The sequence below is a fragment of the Pongo abelii genome, chromosome 13 (assembly GCF_028885655.2).
Source record: "Pongo abelii isolate AG06213 chromosome 13, NHGRI_mPonAbe1-v2.0_pri, whole genome shotgun sequence".
Classification (NCBI taxonomy): domain Eukaryota; kingdom Metazoa; phylum Chordata; class Mammalia; order Primates; family Hominidae; genus Pongo; species Pongo abelii.
Genome location: NC_071998.2, coordinates 123,437,618 through 123,457,036, shown reverse-complemented (window position 1 = coordinate 123,457,036; position 19,419 = coordinate 123,437,618). Strand labels below are relative to the sequence as shown.

At 45.3% G+C, this 19,419-nt stretch overlaps 1 long non-coding RNA gene across 1 annotated transcript; it reads right to left on the bottom strand.

The window, feature by feature from the left end:
• Positions 1 to 6,785: 6,785 nt before the first annotated feature.
• LOC129047746 (uncharacterized) lies at positions 6,786 to 19,149 on the bottom strand. Its single transcript, XR_008509513.2, has 5 exons — positions 18,340 to 19,149; positions 16,053 to 16,149; positions 15,552 to 15,642; positions 7,982 to 8,106; positions 6,786 to 7,070 (listed from the first exon to the last, which is right to left on the bottom strand). It is a non-coding gene; the product is annotated as an uncharacterized LOC129047746 (long non-coding RNA).
• Between the last annotated feature and the right edge of the window lie 270 nt (positions 19,150 to 19,419).

Sequence of the window (19,419 nt, the reverse complement as noted above, 5' to 3'; positions counted from 1 at the left end):
AAAAGGTGAAGGGGAAGCCAGCACATTTTCACGTGGCCAGCAGGTGCGGGAGAGAGAGGGAAAGAGACTGAAAGCAAGAAGCGGGAGGTGCTACACACTTTTAAACAACCAGATTTCGTGAGCACTCTATCACAAGACAGCACTGGAGGGATGGTGCTAAACCATTAGAAACACCCCTGTGATCCAATCACCTCCAACCAGGCCCCACCTCCAACATTTGGAATTACAATTCAACATGAGATTTGGGTGGGGACACAGAGCCAAACCATATCACCGTCTCAATGCTACAGATGAGAAGACCGAGGGCCAGGGAGTTTGAATGACTTGCCTGGAATCATACAATGAGCAAGAGGCTGAAGTAGGATTCAAACCGAGGTCTCTGATCCTGAAGCCAAGAACTTTCCACTGCCTTAGAAGACATATCAATGCTGTACAGAACAAAGCAGGTGCCCCAACCTGAATCCTGTCTCAACAAATATTTATTACATGAACTAAGGAATAGCTCTTGATGCATTTACCTCAATATGCTTTCATTTTAATCCATTTTACAGGTGAGGAAACTGAGGTCTCTGGAGGATAAGTAGCAAGGTCACCAAATAAACTAGTGGCAGAGTCAAGCCCAGAATTCTACTTTCTTATTTTCTAACCCATTGCTTTTCTTTTTTTATTTTTTTTTTCTGGAATCATACTCTACTGTCATTTTTTAAAAATGGGGACTTGAGATCTGGTGAGAACCACTCCCTAGTGGGGAGACAGTGTAGGATTTGAAGCTGGCTTTGAAGGAAAATAACCCAGGAAGTGGCCACCAGTGGGGATAAGATGGAAGGAAATGACTGCGCAAAAGGCAGGTGGTTTGAGGGCAAGGTGTCTTTGACTCCTTAAAGTTCAGCCGTGTCCTCTAAAATGAAGGATACCGATCACCACCACCCACCCTGACTTCAGCAGCCTCCCTCCCCTGCTCCCAGGGTTGCTCTCCATAAGGGAGTGTGGAAAATGGCCAGTGCAGTGGCTGTAAATCATAGCCCTGTTGTTATGAAGGGAAGATGGTGTCATTATAGGGCTTAGTTGTCTCCCAAACTGGGGAGCTATTGACAGATGGGGAGACTGAGGACCAGGGAGTTTGAATGACTTGACTGGGATCACATCTCCCCGACTGGGGAGCTGTTGACCCATACGCTTTTAGGGAGGAGACACAAATTTCAAAGAAGGCTGGAACTCCAGCTCTGCATGTTTATTATAAACCTCAGGACACAAATGACTCCCGAACATTTTGCTCCTAACACCTCAGGGACTTTTCATGATGACTAAACAGTAGGTTCCTTCCCAGACATTTAATGATCAGCCTTCTCTGGCACTCCTGGTCCAGTTCTTTCTCAGCAGTGCCCATCCAGACTCTCCTGTAGTGCAAAAAGCTAGAGGCAGGGTCCTCACCAAGCCCTATCTCTTTGCCCAAGCCTCCCACCCCCAGCGCTTGCAGTGCCCCCTCATAGATGGAGCCAGGTATTTGCAAACAGCTTCAGCACACATGCACACAATCAATATCATAAAAGATAAATCTGCTGCAATTGACTCCAGGCTGTCCTGTCACTAAGTGACGATGAAAAATGATCAGCACTTGAATACATTGTATTTTTATCTTTAAATCTTTCTACAGAAGTGGTGTCAATATCAGAGTACTAAATAATCTCTAGATAGCAGGAAGATGCAAGAACATTTTTTTTCTTCATGGAAGATGGATGTAGCTTTTTCGAAGGCCTTAAATACTGAAACAAGGAATTAGCTCTCTAAATGCCCTACAATGACTGGCTGCCTTGTCAGTCCTCTGAGGGCGATTTGAGTACCTAACTCCACTCTTCCATCAGTGTTCTTTAAATAACAGTGCTTGGCTCTGAGGACTAGGGACCCTTTCCAAGCCTTAATGAATCCATAAATCAAGGTTTACTGCATCTTCTTCCTCAGGCCAAGCTTAGTGAGTTGATGGGGGAAATCGAGGCAAGAGGAAGAGTCTTGTCTAACCAAAGTCACATAGGAACTCAATTTTCTACCAGAGTGAACACCTATCATCCTTCAGAAGGGGACAGAGTCAATTTCTCTTGGGGCTATAAGGTAAAAGTTACATAAGCAACCAGATAACTGGTTATCATCATCAAATACTTGCTGGGCTCTATTAACTGTAAGACACTGATAGACACTAGAAATGTAGAGAAATCAGCCTTACTCTTTTGAGCTTTTAAGGCGTGGGGGGAAGGATATTTGCTTAGCCATAATAACCACTATACATTGATCAGTAACAGCACCAGACACTGTGCCAAGAACTCTACATGCACCCTCTCAGCTGAGTGAGCCTCACAGTAGTCCCGCAAGGTGGATATCATTAACCCCGTTTTACCAAGGAGACAATGTTGCCAGTGGCAGAGCCAGGGAAGGCAGAAGACCTGGGCTTGAGTCCCAGTTCTGTGTGTCCTGGGGCAAGCCAGAGCCATCTTTGGCCCCTCATAAGCAAAATGAGGGGAGTCAGACTCCATGATCTCCAAGGACCCCCAGGCTTTATCATCATTGGTTCTGTGAATATTCAAATAATGGGCGGACTGTGGCCCCCACCCCCAGTGTTCACAGAGTGTTGGCTGTGAGCCGGGGCAGGTGAGGACACAGAGGGCAGGTGCAGAGAGAACGCATCCCCACGCACAAGTCCACTGGTTTGCAGAGCTCTATTGAGCAATACATTTTTTTGCTTGACAAGCGGAGAGAGAGATTATAGGTACTGTATTAGTCCATTCTCATGTTGCTCATAAAGACATACCCAAGACTGGGTAATTTATAAAGGAAAGAGGTTTAATTGAGCCACAGCTCAGCATGGCTAGAGAGGTCTCAGGAAACTTACAATCATGGCAGAAGGGGAAGCAAACACGTCCTTCTTTACATGGCAGCAGGAAGGAGAAGTGTAGAGCGAAGTGAGGGAAAGTCACTTATAAAACCATTAGACCTCATGAGAACTCACTCACTATCATGAGAATAGCATGGAAGCAACCACCCGCATGATTCAATTACCCCTCACTGGGTCCCTCCCATGACACGTGGGGATTACGGGGTCTACAGTTCAAAATGAGATTTGGGTGGAGACACAGCCAAACCATATCAGGTACCTATTTTTCCCATGAAGTTATTTCAAAAATAATGAGTTCTAGTGTGCCTGGCCCTGGGGGAGAGTGGGGAAGTTGATATGGAACACACTAAGAAGAAAACAAAGTTCCCGACTTGAAAAATTTTGCAATTCTGCTGGAGAAAAGTGATTGGTGCCCAATATAATATCCTATACAACTGAGTATGGGAACAGGGGCTGAGGAGGCCATGGGATAGGAGAGAGACTCCTGGAGATGGAGCCCAAAGTCCTCTGGTCTATGGTCGGTCATTAGGGAGCTAGGGTAAGGCGCTCCAACTTTGGAGCAGAAGTCCCTTTTACAATGCAGACCTAGTCAGAATCAGCATAGGACACATAAACACAGACATTTGCTCTCTCTGAGAAGTAGCCTGTGGACACCTCGCTGACTTGGGAAACAAATCTAATCAAGGTGACCAGGGTATATCTGGTCACTGACTAAGAAAGTGGTAACCTAATTGATTTTGCTCTAACCTGTCTGGAGAGGAATTATTAACAGAAAATTACTGGTCAGCATCAAGCACAAAAGGTAGATAGACAGCAGGAACTGGTCAGTCTTTATTGAGTACTGGACTAGGGAGAGAAATGCTGTCTGAAGCAGCATTTTCCTACATCCCTTCTACAGCACAACATTTCCCTGAGATGCTCAGGGAAAAGGTTCCAGGAACAAATGCAGATGGGAAAGGTTGCACACCATGTCCTTTCTGTGACAGCCAGTGTGAGGACTAGGACATTAAATCTACTGCAGTCCAGAGAAGTTCTGCGGAAAAGAGACACGCTGAACCTTGTGTAACCTGGCACTTCCCAGACTTATTTGGGAGTTGGGTAGGGTGAGGAATGTCTGTGAATATAAAACACAGTTTAGAAAATAATACTCTAAAGATTGAGACCAAAGGCAAGAATTGGCCTCACAGAAAAAGATAATGAGAAACAGCAGGAAACAATTTTGAGCAGATGAAATGCCTTAAATGCTAAACTAAGATATACAACTGATGTGGAAGATCCCCTCGGCATATTGCATTAGATGAAAAAAGCTAGGTGCGGAAGAGTGTGTAAAGCATGCATTCATTACTTTTAACAAAAGGGGTACAAAAATATATTAAGACATATTATTTTGAAGATATTTGCTTATATAGCTGCAAGACATCCCTGGACACATAAATATGAAATTAATAACATTTGCAGATGACTCCAGGGAAAAATACAGGGGACAGATAGACTTATCACTGAATCCTTTCAAATTCTGAATCATGTAAAAATATTACCTATTAAAAAGTAAAAGAAAAATGCCTTGTAATATATTGATATCATTAAATGTGGATGAACTTAAAAAGCCGGGCACGGTGGCTCACGCCTGTAATCCCAGCACCTTGGGAGGCCGAGGTGGGTGGATCACGAGGTCAAGAGATCTAGACCATCCTGGCCAACATGGTGAAACCCCGTCTCTACTACAAATACAAAATTAGCTGGGCATGGTGGCGTGCGCCTATGGTCCCAGCTGCTCAGGAGGCTGAGGCAGGAGTATGACTCAAACCCGGGAGGCAGAGGTTGCAATGAGCCGAAGTCCTGCCACTGCACTCCAGCCTGGCGGCAGAGTGAGACTCCATCTCAAAAAAAAAAAAAGCAACTAAGAGTCAACATTCCTCTTTATATACTTCAGTGGCTTTCCACTTCCCTTGGGATAAAGTCCAGGCCTCCAGAGTCCCTGCCTAGTCTGTCGCACCCCTCTTCACATTTCCACTTTCCACTGTAGCCATGGTGGCATTTTGGCAGCTCTTCAGACAAGTCTTCGTCTTTCTCTTTTCAGAGTTTGTACAGAAGCCTGGCATACTCTCTTCCCCGATGTTCATCTAGAAAACCCGCACTCATCCTTTAGGTCTCACAGTAGACATTCTGGCCTGCCCCATCAGCTGCTTCCCAGGTGCTGACTGCACTGCCCAGCCTCCTCCACCCGCCTGCGCTCTGCTGGGTGCTGTACATGGTGCTGAGGACACTGTGGCGGGCTGGGTTAAGTCTGCCCTCGTGGAGCTTGGATGCTGGGGTGATGGAAACTGAACATATGCAGGAAAGTAAATGCACATACAATATTTCTTAATATTCCCTTTTTCTCTCATAGTCTCATTTGGATCATAAGTTACATCGTTACTTGAGTTATGAAAAAAATAAAGCACACCGAAATAAAAGGGTGTTGTCACTGCCTTGAGTCCCAAGGTTTTTTATGATCCTTGGGTTGAACGTGTGTGAAAAACAAACAAGCAGAAACAGAAAGACAAAGCAAACAAAAAAGAGTTGCCTTAAAACCCGCTAGAAAGCAAGAGAGCAGGGTCTTATCCCTCATGAGGGTCCCTTCTGCTTTGGGTAGCTTTTCATAGAAGACTTCTTTTATCTGTAATCTTTCAACAGTTCTGGAAATACTGAACTGTAGTGAAGTTAAACCTTGATCCCGGCACAGTGAAAGTGAGGTTTCCATAATATAATAAGTGAGTGGCTGGGCGCGGTGGCTCATGCCTGTAATCCCAGCACTTTGGGAGGCCAAGGTGGGCAGATCACGAAGTCAGAAGTTTGAGACAAGCCTGGCCAACACAGTGAAACCCCATCTCTACTAAAAAATACAAAAATTAGCCGGGCATGATGGCACGCACCTGTAGTCCCAGCTACTCAGGAGGCTGAGGCAGGAGAATCACTTGAACCCAGGAGGTGGAGGTTTCAGTGAGTGGAGATTACACTACTGCACTCCAGCCTGGGTGACAGAGTGAGACTCCATCAAAATAAATAAATAAATAAATAACCAAAACAAAAAATACATGAGTGTCTTTCTAATCAACCTATTGCAGAGTGTTGCACTAGGAACCAGGACACAAAGATAAAGCTAGGGGCTAAAAGAGTGTGCTCCCTGGCGCCCTTTATCCTCCATTCAAAGTGTCCTAGAGTGGAAGCAGTTTATTTATGAAGATGCTGTAAGGTTTTTGTTTGTTTATTTTTTTGTTTTGTTTTTTGAGATGGAGTCTCACTCTGTCATCCAGACTGGAGTACAGTGGCAGGATCTCGGCTCACTGCAACCTCCGTCTCCCAAGTTCAAGCGATTCTCCTGCCTCAGCCTCCTGAGTAACTGGGATTACAGGTGCATGCTACCACACCTGGCTAATTTTTGTATTTTTAGTAGAGATAGGGTTTCGCTACACTGGCCAGGCTGATCTCGAATTCCTGACCTGAAGTGATCCACCTGCCTCAGGCTCCCAAAGTGCTGAGATTATAGGCATGAGCCACTGCACCGGGCTGATGCTGTAAATTTTAAAAACTGACATTGTATGCCAGGTGCGGTGGCTCGTACCTGTAATCCCAGCACTTTGGGAGGTTGAGGCTGGAGGGTCACTTGAGACCAGGAGTTCAAGACTCACCTGGGCAACACAGTGAGACCCCGTCTCTAAATATATATATACATACATAAAATTAACATTGTAGACCTGGACAAATTTCTTTCCACAGCCAGTCATTAATCCATTTGTCCTTGTTGATTGCTACCGACTGAATCCTGATCTGGTTACCTTTTTTAAAGTTTGGGGGCGTTACTTTCCCAGGATAGAAAACATGCATTTTGGGGAGTAAAAGTGGAAGATTCAGTCTTGATCAGCGAAAATATTTTATTTGTGTAGCTGAAAGTCTTAATCAGAATTGGGATTCAATCCTCCAAGCATATCATTATCAACCACGGTCTTTCAGGAGTGAGTGCCTTCTTTGTAAATACATGCAGTTCCTGATGTGATGCCAGAGGAACATTTTAGGACAGTCTTTTCTCTTCCTCTCTGTACCCAGAATCTGAAATTGCCCAGCTCTATCTGAGACAGGAACTCAGATGCAGATTCTAGGCCGTATTCTGTTGTAGACGGCTGTCATTCTAACCTCCAACCACTACCTGCAGGAAACAAAATTAGGATATTTGTATCAACCTGAGTGTTCTTACCAATATCTTTAAAGATTTCATTTGTATTACCATTGTGATCATGTGTGGGGTTTCGTTTTCTGGTTTTGGTTTAATTTTTTGTTGCTGCTCTTGATTATTTATTAAACACAGTATACAGTGCATGAGTTTTTGAAACTTTTGGGGGGAAGAAAACCCCTTTTTTAAAAAAGAAAACTACTCAGGTCTCAAGATAAATGAGGTGAAAGTAGAACTGTTTTAATTATAGACTTGAGGCTCCACTCTCTGCTCACCCCTTCCTCATCCCTCCCTTCATCGTAACATTTTGGAATCCAAATTTTACAGTCATGGAGGATTCCAGAAACCAGTCTAATAACTCTACTGTATAGATGGAGAAACTAGGCCCAGTGGGATTCAATGTCTTGCAGGCGGAAACTTTATGATACTTTTAAGGAACCTTGGTGCCTTGGAGAAGTCAGTTTGAAAACTACTGCTACGGAAGCATAGGTCTGCCTTAATGTGGGGAGATCTTACCTCTGCCCTTAACTCTTGGGCCTGGAACAAGTCACTGAGCCCCACTGGGCCCAGTTTCTCCATCTCTGTGGTGGAGTTATTAGACTCGTTTCTGGAATCTCCAATGACTGTAAAATCTGGATTCGAAAATTTTATGATTTGCATATTCTGAAAGTCTGTGGTTTAAGATTGTATTCATTTGTTTCCGTGCTGCTGATAATGACATACTTGAGTCTGGGTAATTTATAGAGAAAAAGAGGTTTAATGGGCCACAGGCACACGACACCACACCTGGCTAATCTTGTTTGCTTGTTTGTTTTGGTAGAGACAGGTGGGTCTCACTTTGTTGCCCAGGCTGGTCTTAAACTACTGAGCTCAAGCGATCCACCTACCTCAGCCTCCCAAAGTGCCAGGATTACAGGCGTGAGCCACCGCGCCTGTCCTCAAAATACATTTGGATGGTGGAACACTCAGGACTTGATGACTGATTAGATGACATGCCACACATGCTAAGACACTGCCAATGTAGAAAACAAAGAGCAAATTTTAATTCCAGCCTTAAAGGTCATGAGGGTGATGTTCAGAATGCAGATGTTGGGCTGAAATTGGGCTGCTTCTCACGTGGACAACCTCAGGAAGCTTGCGCTAGGTAAAGAGCAGCAGGGATGTACTTATTTAACAATTGTCCAAGGCTCTTCTGAACCATGCAAGATAGGCTGGCTAGTGTGGATGTAAATAGAAATTAATAGGATATATACAAAGAGTATACTTAACCAAAAGTGGAATTGTAAGCAATCTTCATTTTCTTTTTCATGGACTTCTATATTTTATTTTTCTTTTCTTTTTATTCTTTCCTTTGTCTCTATTTCTCTTTCCTTTCCTTTTTTTTTCAGACGACATCTTGCTGTGTTGCCCAGGCTGAAGTGCAGTGGTGCAATCTCGGCCCACTGCAACCTCCGCCTCCCAGGTTCAAGTGATTCTCTTGCCTCAGCCTCCTGAGTAGCTAGGATTACAGGCACCTACCATCATGCCCGGGTAATTTTTGTATTTTTAGTAGAGACAGGGTTTCATCATGTTGGGCAGGCTGGTCTTGAACTACTGACCTCATGATCCGCCTGCCTCAGCCTCCCAAAGTGCTGGGATTACAGGCCTGAGCCACTGCGCTCAGCCAGCCTTCCTTCCTTCTTTCCTTCCTTTCTCTCTCCCTCCTTCCTTCTTCCTTCCTTCCTTCCTTCTTCCTTCCTTCCTTCCTTCTTTCCTTCCTCTCTCCTTCCTTCCTTCCTCTCTCCTTCCTTTCTTTCTTTCTCTTTCTTTCTTTCTTTCCTTTCTTTCCTTTTCTTTCTTTTTTGAGACAGGGCCTCACTCTGTTGCCCAGGCTGGAGTGCAGTAGTGTGATTTTGGCTCACTGCAACCTCTATCTCCTGGGCTCAAGTAATCCTCCTGTCTTAGCCTCCTGAGGAGCTGGGACTATGGGCATGCACCACCATGCCCAACTAATTTTTTAATTTTTTGTAGAGATGGGTTTTTGCCATGTTGCCCAGGCTGGTCTCCAACTCCTGGGCTCAACTTATCCACCCATCTCAGCCTCCCAAGGGGCTGGGATTATGGGCATGAGGCACTGCATCCAGCTACTTTTATATTTTCTACATTGTCTTTAATAGGTCAATAGAACTCTTAAAATCAGGGGAAAATATCCCTTTAAGACAAAAAATAAATCCGTGTGATGGATTTAGGGAGATCCCATGTTTGTGTCTCTTGCCACCTTCGCTGTCTTTCTAACTCCTAGTCTCAGATCTTAACTGCAGCTTTTAGTAATTTACCTACTCATCATCTGCCCTGTGATACCCCCTTGGCTATTCACTCCATCCTTCCTCTCAGCTCCCAACTGGGTCTGGGTTTCACTCAGCCCTGAGATGCATTGGACAGGCCATGGCTGTGGCATCCCAGGCTACATCTGCATGGAGCTAGGTGCATTCTGTTCAGGCAGTCACTGTGATCTGGCTGCCTGATTGATTCATTAGTCTAATGGCAACACATTGCTAGGATGCTAAGTTTTCTCTATTTCCCCCAAATGTTTTGAGGTTTTTCTCCTGACAACTGTGCTCATTGCAGTCATGGTGAAAACAACAAAATGGAAAGGAATTTCATGGGCCACACATCTCTAAATGATGTAGGGAAACATTTGGTTTCTTGTGGCTGTCAACACAATTATACCCACAGAGAAAGAAAATGAAAGGCAAGGCAGAGACAGCTCAATTTGGCTTGGAGAGTGGGGCGAAGACTTGGAAGCTTCATGTCTGGGCAGAGGGATGCCAAGACTTCTCGGGCTGCACAGAGGGCAGAGCGGCCACGAGATACAACAGTGGCAGCAGGTTGTAACATTGACGATGTGCAAATCCTTAGCCAAAGACCTGCCAACTCAACAAAGAGTGCTGTGCTAAGCCCCAGGGAAGGGACGAGGCAGCATGGGGCCTCCAAGGCTGAGCACCCATGGAGAGCCACCCTCCTCCCCAGCACAGCCAACAATGGTTCCCTGGCCGCCCTTGCAGTTTTGGTTTTTTGTTCCTCTCTAGGGGCTCACAGGAAACAAGAGAACCAAACAACGTATGATTTTAGAAGAGGTAAAATTAAGTTTTCTGGAAGTTCCTTTGGACTATTGATTCCTAAATGGGAAGAAGGGATGCCCCCTTGGGGGAGTATTAGAGTCTTGTAGAGAGCTTTTCTCATCTACTTTCTATCCCCACCTCCCACACATTCTAATTTTGCTGCCTTAGGGAGAAGTGGGCCCCACTGCCAGCTACAGCTACTATTATTGGCGGAAGTGCATTAGTCATTCATTCAGCAACCAGTTAGTGAGCATTAACCACGTGCAGGCACAGTCCTGGCCCTCAGGTGGACTCGGACGAGACAAAAATATCAGGAGCCCCTGTGGTCTAAACTCGGTGGCAAAGACCAGGTAAACTTTACAACTGAGGTTTTGTTTAACGAAGTTTTCTCCCTTTTTCTGATATTTGTTTTTTAAAAGGCAGAGGGAAAAATATGGAATTCCCACCATTGGTTCAGAGCCTCCAACATGCCAGAAGCCATGCTGCTTACGTAATTCTAACAAGAACGTTAAGAGGTAGATGATCTCATGTTATTCCAACAAGAGTGTTTGGAAGTGGATATCCATTTCTCTGTCTCTTCCAGAGGAAAAAGCTAAGGCTCCGTAAAGGTCAATAACTTACTCAAGGTCATGCAGTGAGTAAAAGTCAGAAGCACGATTGTAACATGGGGGTCTCTGATCCCAAAGCACGGGCAGCACCATCGCCATGCTTTGCACCTCCGGTGGACCGGCCACATCAACATTACTTGGCTGCTTGTTAGAAAGACACCTGCTGAATCATGATTTGCGTGTTTAATAAGTATTGAGGTGATTCATTTACACATTAAAATTTGAGAAGCACTGAGCCAGGGAACTCACACCCCCAAACAATCTCACTCACAAACACAGGACATAACTTGGAAATCAAAAAGATTCATTACATGTCTCCATCCTGTCTTCAAGAGTGTTTCTGAAATGCTATAATACAGAAGATTCCCTCCCACCCAGACTGAGAAAACACTGAAGTGGTAAAAATTAAAAAGGCCAGGTTGGGCTGGGCATGGTGGCTCATGCCTGTAATCCCAGCACTTTGGGAGGCTGAGGCAGGCGGATCACCTGAGGTCAGGAGTTCGAGACCAGCCTGGCCACCATGGTGAAACCCTGTCTCTACTAAAAGTACAAAAATTAGCTGGGCGTGGTGGTGCACACCTGTAATCCCAGCTGCTCAGGAGGCTGAGGTAGGAGAATCGCTTGAACTTGGAAGGCAGAGGTTGCAGTGAGCTGAGACCATACCACTGCACTCCAGCCTGGAGTGCAGCAAGACGGAAACTCTGTCTCAAAAAACAAAATTTAAAAAATTCAAAAAATTAAACGTCCAGGTCGCCTTTAGGGCATACTGATGTGCCCTATAGTACCATCGTGTGCTATTCAGTCTGGTTAGAGATTTGAGGGGTAGTGTGCAAGGGGAAGGGGAAATTTGTATTTACAAAGTTGGTGGCTGAGGCTGAATGCTCAGTTCCACAGTGGGAGGAAGAGGGGGCCTGTTTTTAGGAAGGAAGTAGCAGCAGTTCTTTTTTTATTTTTCTCCTGAGACGAGGTCTCACTTGGTTGCCCAAGCTGAGTGCAATGGTGAGATCACAGCTCACTGCAGCCTCAACCTCTTGGACTCAAGTGGTCCTCTCACTTCAGGCTCCCAAGTAGCTAGGACTACAGGTGCACACCACCACACCTGGCTTATTTTTAATTTTTTTTTTAGAGACAGGGTCTCACTATGTTGCCCAGCCTCGTCTTGAGCTCCTGAACACAAGCGATCCTCCTACTTCAGCCTCCCAAAGTGCTGGGATTACAGGCATGAGCCACCATGCCCAGCCCGCAATTTTAATATAATTGGTCAAACTTCCTTTTCCCTTCCCTTCTCAGAGGTGCCAGTGCAGAGCTGCTGGTTTTGTGTGGGTCTAAAACTGCTCAGCTCAATTCTGGAGTTCAAAGACACCATTAATCAACCCAGAAATCACTGACACGAGGCTACTCCCAGGTTATGCCAATCTGGTGAAGTCTGTAAACCCTATAACCTTACAGGAAGTCAGAGCTGCCACTGGCCCACTAAGCAGCACCTTTGTGCCAGTTAGGAAAAGGTGCTTCTCGCCTCCCCCCCACCCCCCACCCAGGTAGATGCAGCCCCAAACCATGTTGTTTGAATTGGTGCTGTGGTTCGAATGTGTCCCCTCCAAAATTCAGGTGTTGCTAGTGTGATAGAATTAAGAGAGATGGGGCCTTTAAGAGGTGATTAGGCCATCAGGGGTCCTCCCTTGTGAACGGGATTAAGGCCCTTACTGAAGAGGCTTCACACAGCCTTCAGCTCCCCTGCTCTTCTGCCTTTGCCATGTGAGGACACAGCGTTGCTCCCCACCCTGCCCGGAGGATGCAACAATAAGGTGCCATCTTAGACACAGAGACCAGCCCTCACCAGACAATGGAACCTGCAATCTCCTAGAACTTGAACTTCCCAGCCTCCAGAACTTCCAGAGAATGAATTTCTGTTATTTATGAGATACCCAGTCTCAGGTATCATAGTAGCGTTAATCAACCAAGACTCGGTGAATGGACTGCAGAGTGGATTTTTGTCACCTGCGTATTTCCACACCCTCGAGGGCACCAATATTGCATGAGAAGCCCCTGTTGCAAATGGGCCTGTGGCATTCCACCTTTTAAAAAGGTAAAGGAACCCTTAATAAATACATAAGTCATTTAAGGCTTGACAAACAGCTCTTGGAACAAGGGCATGAAAACAAGTGATTCTCAGGGTGATGTGTCCTAAAAATTCTCATGAGAATTTCGTGTGGGGTTGAAGAGAGAACCAAGGAATCAAGAAAGGAAGAACCCAGGCCAGGCTTGGTGGCTCACGCCTGTAACCCCAGCACTTTGGGAAACTGAGGCAGGCAGATCACCTCAGAGCGGGAGTTCAAGACCACCCTAGTCAACATGGTGAAAACTTAAAAAAAAAAATTAGCCAGGAGTGGTGGTGGGCACCTGTAATCCCAGCTACTCAGGAGGCTCAGGCAGGAGAATAGCTTGAACCTGGGAGGTGGAGGTTGTAGGGAGCCGAGATTGCACCACTGCACTCTCAAGCCTGGGCAACAGAATGAGACTGCATCTCAAAAAAAAAAAAAAAAAAGTAAGAACTAGAAGAATCAAGTCAGCTAAGGTCCTATTTTCAAAGGCTCTTCCCCACGTCTAAGAAAATTAATGAAAGACAGACCCCTTTTTGCAAAAACCATAAACAACATGACGGTGCATGACAAAAAGATGGAGTCCATCCCGCAAATATTTCAGAACTTCCTAGCTAGGTGGGGGTTTGGGGAGCAAAGAAGCTCACAGATGTGTGTTCTTGCCAAGCATATTGCAGACAGATGCTAGGGATGGCCAAGCCCTCAGGGGCTTGAGATACTTGGCCAGTGTTTCCCAAAATGTGTTCCACGGAACTATAATCCCATCCATTGCTTCTTAAAAACAGGTGCAACTGTCAAAAGATATAAACTTCTTTGGGATATTTACAATGAACATTAATGTTTTGAGCATTCTTGACCATTTCCTTTGTTTAATTCAGCATTTTCCAAACATTTGACCCCAGACACATCCTGTCCCCACACCTGCTCTTTAACATGTTACCATCCACCAATGCCAGTTAGTTCCCTACGATGTGGATTTTGATTCTGTGGAGAATCTGGGGAATAAGCTTATTCCTTCTTGGGTTCAAATTAGAGATGTCCGCTGTTCACGGAGCTCCACACTGAATTTCCTTCTCCCTTTGAGAATGTTCATCACTTAAAGTCTATGCTTTCAGTGTTTTGATAGCACATCTCACGTGTTTTTTTCCCTTGAAAGCCCAGTAGAATTTGATGGTGACCATCTTTTTTTTTTGGAAACGGAGTCTCGCTCAGTCGCCCAGGCTGAAGTGCAATGGTGCAATCTCAGCTCACTGCAACCTCCGCCTCCTGGGTTCAAGCGATTCTATCACCTCAGCCTCCTGAGTAGCTGGGATTACAAGCGCCCACCACCACGCCTGGCTCATTTTTGTGTTTTTGTAGAGATGGGGTTTCACCATGTTGGCCAGGCTGGTCCTGAACTCCTGATCTCAGGTGATCCCCCCACCTCGGCCTCCCAAAGTGCTGGGATTACAGGTGTGAGCCACTGCGCCCGGCCATATTTTAAAAGAGGATAGAGGACGCCATCTAAGGTCACCTGCCATTCTCTTGTTCTCAGGCCAGAAGTGACCCATGTTCTTTGAACTCTTCACCACTTTTCTTTGTGACTGTGCTGAGCTCCAGGGTGTCAGAGCTGCAGAGCCTGAGTTCTGCCTGGGGTCTTGCTCAAATCCTTCCTGCCTCTAGGAACCCAGAAGCCCCACCCAAAGTGACCCTACAAGACCTGGGGTGGGGGTGTGCCAGGAGTCAGCCCTCTCAGGAGCCACAAACCCGTTGTTGATGGGAGGCGACATTTTCTTTTGTTCCCCAACTCCCCTACCAGGAGCCGTGCCCCTCTGTTGAGATTTTCTCTGAGTTGGAGACTGAAGCAGAGAGTTGAGGACCTCAGGGAATAGAGGGTGTCTCTGGCTGCCGGAGCAAGCTGAGCCGTATTAACATTCCCAGTGGGTGTCAGGAGGGTGGGATCCACTTAGGTCCACGTTACAAGGAAGTTTCTCCATCACCCCCTGCCCCATCTCCTTTCAAGGCTGGAGTGCAGTGACTATTCACAGGCATGATTGTAATGTACTATGTAGCCGTGAAGTCTTCCTCTCCACCTCTCCCACCCAGCTCCATCCCAAGAAGCTTTGTCTCTCCCAAGCTGACCCCTTCACCAGGGCCACCAGGCCGGCTGGGAGGACTCTGGCGCTGACAGGTGCCTGCCGCTCACAGGGCCCTGTCTGCCACCGCACTGTGATGGGTGGGGAGGGTGAGGGTAGAGGGCAGAGGACTTCTGGCCTCACAGGTGCTCCCACAGGTTTGATGTCCTTTGCTGAGGTCATCTCCCTCCTGTGATTTAATGAGGCTGAAGTCAGAGAAAACCCAAAGACGCCAGAGGGGCCACCTCTTCCCAAAACCCGCCAATGCCTCCTTTTTCAGAGAGGATTTCCTTCCCTTCTCTCCCCCTTTAAAAAAAAAAATATATATATATATATATGTGTGTGTGTGTGTGTGTATGTGTATATATATGTATATATGTATATATGTGTATATATGTATATATGTGTATATATGTATATATGTGTGTGTATATATATATACACACATATATATATATAGTTAAAGAAATGCATGTACATAGTTTAAAAAATCAAGTAGCCCTATAAGGTTTATTCTAAAAATAGCCCTACTCACTGGTGCTGATCCCTTGTCCCAGAGGCAGCCACCTTCAACTCTTTTAGCTTTATCTTGATGTTTCAGCTTTAAGCATCATATAATCGACCACCTGCTATAGAAAATGAGTATTTAGTTCTTAGACACAGGCACACACATGCTTATCTTCTTGTCTCACCACCCCAAGATCACAGGTTCTAGTTAAACCAATATTCAGTGTTTACTGTCCTATGACTTGGGAAAATATTGTATGCCACTGACTACCCAATGCACTGTGATTGCATTTTTTGGTACAATTTCATTTTTCTCAAAGTAGTAATTTTGGTGGGTTTTTATATTTTCAATGTAGTTGCTAATTTATCTCTGTCACAACTCTAAAGCTTTTGTTAATATAATTAAAACTTCAGAACCTATCAGTTCTGTGTCTTGCTTTGAGCCCTCCATCCTGGGCTGCAATCAGCCTGGTTGCTGTGCTGGGCCCTGTGTACACCTGTGGTCTGGGTCCTCTGTGATAACATTTACCTCTCTCTTCTGTTGCATCCCCTGTTTCCTGGATTCTCTGTTTTCCATTTTCTTGGTTTACTCTCTCATTTTGATGGAGCACATCCTCTAGTAGCTTCTTGAGAAAAGATGCATGGAAGGAAAATTCAGTGAGACCAGGCATGTCCGAAACGTATTTAGTGCACACTTACACTTGATTGATAAAATTGTCAGCTGGAGGCTGAGTGCAGTGGCTCACACCTGTAATCCCAGCACTTTGAGAGGCTGAGGTGAGAGGATAACTTGAGTCCAGGAGTTCAAGACCAGCCTGGGCAACATAGCGAGACCCTATCTCTAAAAGAAAAAACATTATCAGCTGAGCATGGTGGTGCATGCTTTTAGTCCCAGCTACTTGAGAGGCTATGGTGGAAGGATAACTTGAGGCCGCGAGTTCAAGCCTGACTAGTGCACTACAGTTGTTGTGCCTGTGAAGAATTACTGCATTCCAGCCTTGGTAACATAGCAAGGCCCTCTTTCTAAAAATAAAATAAGATTATAAATAAGTTCTAGGTTGGAAATATTTTTCCTCAAGATTATGAAGGCCTGTGCCTTCTTCCAATTTCCAGTGATTATGTTAGAAAGTCCAACGCCTGTGGGCAGATCACCTGAGGTCAGGAGTTCAAGACCAGCCTGGCCAACAAGGCAAAAACCCGTCTCTATTAAAAATATAAAAATTAGCCGGGCATGGTGGCGCATGCCTGTAGTCCTAGCTACTGGGAAGCTGAGACAGGAGAATCGCTTGAACCTGGGAGGCGGAGGTTGCAGTGAGCCGAGATTGCACCACTGCATTCCAGCCTGGGTGACAGAGTGAGACTCCATCTCAAAAAAAAAAAAAAAAAAAAAAAAAAAGTCCAGTGCCTGATCCTTGATCCTTTGTGTATGACATTCTGTCTTTGGAAGCTTTTGACATGATTTTACACTGGCATTCTGAAGGCTCTTTAAATCTGGAAATGTTTGCCCTAAAGTTTTGGGAAATTGCCATGTATTATTTTTCTTTGATAACTTCTGCCCCTCTATTTTCTCTCTCTCTAACTCTTTTTTTTGCCTGGAATTCCTCCTTTTGGATATTGAACTTCCCGGACTGTTGTAGAGAGAATAATGCCCCTCTACAGATTTCCACATCCTAATGCCCAGAACCTGTGAATATGTTACCTGACAGGTGAAAGGAACTTGGCAGAGGTGATTACATTAAGGATCTTAAAATGAGGAGATTAAGCTGGGCTTAATCAAACAGCAAGGATTTTTTTTTTTTTTTGAGACAAAGTCTTGCTCTGTCACCCAAGCTGGAGCGCAGTAGTGCAATCATAGCTCACTGCAGCCTCAGACTCCAGAGTAGCTGGGGTCACCAGTGCCACCACACCAGGCTAATTTTTAATTTTTTATACAGGCGGGGTCTTGTCATGTTGCCCAGGCTTCTCTTGAACTCCTGGCATCATGTGATCCTACTACTTCAGCCTCCAAAGTGCTGGGATTACAGGTGTTGGCCACTGTTCCTGGCTGCAAGGATTCTTATAAGAGGAAATCAGGAGGGTCAAAGTCGGAAAAAGGAGATATGACCATGAAAGCAGATGTTGGAGTGATGTGCTTTGAAGGTAGAGGAAGGGGCCACAAGCCAAGGAATTCTCTAGAAGCTGGTAAAGGCGAGGAAACAGATTCTTGCTTTGAGTCTCCAAAAAAGAACCCAGCCCTGCCAACACCTTGGTCTTTGCCAAATTAGACTCATTTCAGACTTATGACCTCCAGAACTGCAAGATACTATTAATGTTATTATTAAAATTATTATTACTTTTTGAGACAGAGTCTTGCTCTGTCACCCAGGCTGGAGTGCAGTGGCATGACCTCAGCTCACTGCAACCTCGTGAGTTCAAGTGATTCTCCTGCCTCAGCCTCCTGAGTGGCTGGGATTACAGGCATGAGCCACCATGCCTGGCTAATTTATTATTATTATTATTATACTTTAAGTTCTAGGGTACATGTGCACAATGTGCAGGTTTGTTACATATGTATACATGTGCCATGTTGGTGTGCTGCACCCATTAACTCATCGTTTACATTACGTATTTCTCCTAATGCTATCCCTCCCCCCTTCCCCCACCCCATGACAGGCCCCAGTGTGTGATGTTCCCCGCCCTGTGTCCAAGTGTTCTCATTGTTCACTTCCCACCTATGAGTGAGAACATGTGGTGTTTGGTTTTCTGTCCTTGTGATAGTTTGCTCAGAATGATGGTTTCCAGCTTCATCCGTGTCCCTGCAAAGGACATATACTCACCCTTTTTTATGGCTGCATAGTATTCCATGGTGTATATGTGCCACATTTTCTTAATCCAGTCTATCATTGATGGACATTTGGGTTGGTTCCAAGTCTTTGCTATTGTGAATAGTGCCGCAATAAACATACGTGTGCCTGTGTTTTTATAGTAGCATGATTTATAATCCTTTGGGTATATACCCAGTAATGAGATCGCTGGGTCAAATGGTATTTCTAGTTCTAGATCCTTGAGGAATCGCCACACTGTCTTCTACAATGGTTGAACTAGTTTACACCCCCACCAACAGTGTAAAATCATTCCTATTTCTCCACATCCTCTCCAGCATCTGTTGTTTCCTGACTTTTTAATGATCACCATTCTAACTGGTGTGAGATGCCCAGCCAATTTTTGTGTTTTTAGTAGAGACGGGGTTTTGCCATGTTGGCCAGGCTGGTCTTGAACTCCTGACCTCAGGTAATCTGCCCACCATGGCCTCCGAAAGTGCTAGGATTACAGGCATGAGCCATTGCACTCGACCTATATATGTTATTTTAAGTCACTAAGTGACTTAAACCATAGGAAATGCATACAGGAACTAACAGGCACCTACTGTATGGCAGGCACTGGACCACAGTCTACATTCCTTCTTTGCTGAAGCTTTCTGGAGCCTTCTGATCTGGGTGGGACTTACTTTGCAAATTCTCCCTCATTGCGCTCATCACAATTCTGATGAAATCATCAGGGTTTTTTGTTCATTCACGTCTCTCTACCCACTAGACCACGGGCTCTATGAGGCCTGGGATTATGGGTTTGTTCGTTTTATTCACCACTTTGTCCTGTGGATGTTAATAAATATGTGGTGAGTGAATGACTAAATGAATCAAAGGGATTATCCCTGGTAGTCCTCACAGCAACCCTGGGAAGTAGGAATCATTACTCATTTCACAGGTGAGGAACTGAGACACAAATGAGGCCCCATCACTTCTCCAAGGATGCATAGATTAGAAGGGGTAGAGCTAGGATTTGTGCCCAGCATTGTTTGGTGGGGCCTTCAGCCCATGAGCCTAGCCACTAAGCTAAAGATGTCCCTCCAGACTGTC